Consider the following 3,957-nt stretch of genomic DNA (forward strand, 5'->3'; position numbering starts at 1 on the left):
CCACCTGCTGAGGGCAGGTCCAGTCCTACTAACACTCTTGTTTTTTCCCTCTAGTTCCTTCATCCTACCGAGTTTTGTGTGGCTCTATATATTCTTTTCTGCTGGTCAGGTACTCCTGTCCACTCTCAGCTGGTGTTCTGCATGCACTTCTGTGTCTGACGGTGTATTCCTGATGTATCGTGGAGAGAGATGTACTCCACGTCCACCTACTCCTCCGCCATCTTGTTCTCCCTCCTCCCCCAAAGATGCAAATTACATTAGTAAAACATACAGCTATGAAATATTTTTTGCTATGTCATTGCTTACAAATAATAATCAGCAAACACCTGACTGTTGCTTATTAGACATGTTATATAGGCCATTCTTAGCACATTCATGTATATGGAGTTTAAGAGAAGGGTACTTGTGTAGAAGAAGATTTAGTGATCTTTAAAACTGAGTTCAAATAGTTATTCTTCTCAGAAATGGGAAAGAATCAAGAATGAGGAAGAGAGAAAAAGTATGGCCACAAAATACTTCTGGACAACCTCACCAAAACCAAAATAATAGACCTTGTGCTACTTTATCAGCCTGAGCTTTACTGCCTGAAGGAAGAGAAGGCAGAGGGGAGAGACAGAGTGAAAGTAGATGGATAGAACAATGTGCCCTTAAAATATAGCTTAAATCGGATTCGGGGATAACGGGGAGAGAGCAGCCAAAATCAAACCAAGCTCTAAGTCCAAATGACTGGGTAGAAATGTAATACTGTTAGCTGAGATAGGGTAGAAGATAACTTAGGATGGGGTAAGAGTTTATTTTAGTATACATTATAGTTAGGGACTGGTGAGATACATAGGTTAAAGTTATAAGCAGGCATCCAATAAAGAAGTTGAGGTGAAGAGAGATCTGGGAGCTTTTTTGAGAATTATTTATGAGAGAGAGGAGGCATAGGGAGAATGAGCAAGGACAGAATGATGGAGACCACTCACATTCAGAGACACAAGGACAAAGATGATCACTAAAATATGAGTGGTCAGAAAAAAACAGATTAGTGGTTGCCTAAGGCTGGGAGGGATGCGTGATTGGACAGGGTGGCTAAGGAATGTAGAGTTTCTTTTCAGAGGTGATGAAAATGTTTTAAAATTGACTGTGGTGATTATTGCACAATTCAGTGTATATTGAATATAAAAAGCCATTGAATTGTACACTTTGGATGAGTGAATTGCATATCCATAAAGTTTTCAAAATTTTAAAAAATATATTATTGGTCAGAAAGAGATAAAGTAAACCAAGGCGGTGAGGTGGTAGAATCAAGAGGAGGGCAAAGTCAACTGTTCCATGTGCTAGAAGAAAGATAATGCAATGATATGAACCCAAGGACAGTATGCTAGGAGAATGAAGTCAGATTTTAAGATACTAAGTAATGAGCTGAACAATGAAAAATTAAAGTTAAGAAATACTTTATACTGACTTTTTAGATGGTTGTGGAGTGAAGGAGAAAGATAGGATAACAGTGATATTCCATCATATTTACATTCCACTTTAGGGCAACCGTATACTGCCACCTACATTATCCTTTTTGATGGTATCTCAAGGAGATAGTCTTATAGGTAGATAAGTGGGGGGAGATGCATCAGAGGAATAACTGGAAATACAGATAGACATTGAAGAAATGGATGGAGTTAGTTTTCTATGGTAGTGAAAGAGAGAAGAATTTAGTGCTGGGAAAGGGTAGGTATTTTTAAAATTAATTCTATTTTATTTTAATGTAATTATATCCCCATCCATACAGGTCACAAAACTAAATACCTAGGAGTCATCATAGACTTCTTCTTTATTTCTGATCTCTTATGTCCGATGACTGTGCTATGCTTAGTCACTCAGTCGTGTCTGACTCATGACCTCCTCCAGGAGATCGTCCCAACCCAGGGATCAAACCCAGGTCTCCTGCACTGCAGGTGGATTCTTTACCAGCTGAGCCACCAGGGAAGCCCAAGAATACTGGAGTGGGTAAAGCCTGTCCCTTCTCCAGGGCGTCTTCCCAACCCAGGAATCAAACCAGGGTCTCCCGCTTTGCAGGCAGATTCTTTACTAGCTGAGCCACCAGGGAAGCCCAAGAATACTGGAGTGGGTAAAGCCTGTCCCTTCTCCAGGGCATTTTCCCAACCCAGGAATCAAACCAGGGTCTCCCGCTTTGCAGGCAGATTCTTTACCAGCTGAGCTACCAGGGAAGCCCCTAACTGGATTAGAGTTGCTTTCAAATGTTGTATTAGTTTCTTCTATACAGCAAAGTGAATAGTCACATGTATATGTATATCCTCTCTTCCTTGGATTTCCTTCCCAATTAGGTCACCACAGAGCATTGAGTAGAGTTCTCTGTGCTATACAGTAGGTTCTCATTAGTTATGGTGGCTCAGACAGTAAATAATCTGCCTGCCATGTGGGAGACCTGGGTTCGATCCCTGGCTCAGGAAGATTCCCCTGGAGAAGGCAATGGCCATCTACTCCAGCATTCTTGCTGGGAAATTCCATGGACAGAGGAGCCTGGTGGGCTACAGTCCATGGGGTCACAAAGAGTTGGACATGACTGAGTGACTAACATTTTATACATAGTATAAAATATAACACTTCATACATATACACATCCATAGTGATATATGCCAATCCCAATCTCCTAATCTCACCCCCCTCACCCCCTTGGAGGACACCTTTAATTTTGAAAAGAAAGAAGATAAGGTGAGTTGGTGAAAATATTTTTGAGGTAAAAATAAGGGAGATTCATGACTCAAGACCTGAAAATAATCAAGGTAACCTTGAATCAAGGGCCCAGCTGATAAGAGAAATGTGAAACAAGTACGGAAATGATGATGATGTTGGCATAAAGTCAAAACACTGACTCTCTACTAAGTCACTAGCTCTCCAGATCTCTTATACAATACAATAGTCCTCCCACTAATGCAGTGGTGAGTGGATATTGAAAGTACTGGAATCAAGAGCCAACAGTCTTAAACGACCTGGCAAAAGCATTAGGAGAAGCTCATCCACTATAAATTCAATTCACAAATCTGCTTTCAGCTCCCACGCCCAGTCCACTCTATAGGAAGCAAAATGTTAAGTAAATTGTTAGAATAATGCATTCCCACAGGACATGACATCCTAAAGTTTTTAAAACAACAGAAATGTCACCTTCAACCACCCTCTTTAGAGGCTCTGCTTTTTCTAAGATAGTACTCAAGTGTTTATAACTTTCTTCATTAAAAGGTATGTATACTAAAGAATAAATTCAAGTTTTTACTCTATGAGCCAACATCCTGAGAGAGGAAAATATGATAGGCTTTCTTTCTTGGATACAAAGTTCATGTGACATGTCCACTCAGGCCCTGTGGTATCTTAGCCAGACATCCAGAGATTCTAGCATTTTGGTTCTAGTGACTTAGTAGAGAGTCAGTGTTTTGACTTTATGCCAGTTTGTAGAACCAACTCTACCACTAAAATACTAATTATTCTATTACCTCTTACAGAAGGTAAAGGTTACTCTCTCGGCATGCTTGATGCATCTCTTTCCACAGGAATCAAATTCGAATGAACTGGAATTTCATTTCATTAGAAATTCAATTCAACCAATCATATTACCTCATCTTCCTGGTTGTGACTGGTTTGAGGAGAAGTATGTGACTTAAGTTGGTCCCATGCAAATCATGCTTGAAATTGTTCTCAGATTGGAGCCAAAAAGGAAGAAACCTTCTTTCTTTGCTGATAGAAGAGCTGCTTAGATGAGAAGAGATCAAGGTTGCTAGGAGCCATGACCCCCATGGCATGGAGAAAGCCATCTGCAAAGAATATCAGACAAACTAGTTAGAAATAGAGAGGGAATCCTGAAAATGTTCTTGCCACAGAATCCAGACATCACCAGAACCTTCAGAATGTTCACTACATCCTGTGTTTGGGTTATACCAGCCTTTTGGAAGGGCAAGTTAG

Source organism: Bison bison, unplaced genomic scaffold (assembly GCF_000754665.1).
Source record: "Bison bison bison isolate TAMUID 2011002044 unplaced genomic scaffold, Bison_UMD1.0 scf7180017864466, whole genome shotgun sequence".
Classification (NCBI taxonomy): Eukaryota; Metazoa; Chordata; class Mammalia; order Artiodactyla; family Bovidae; genus Bison; species Bison bison.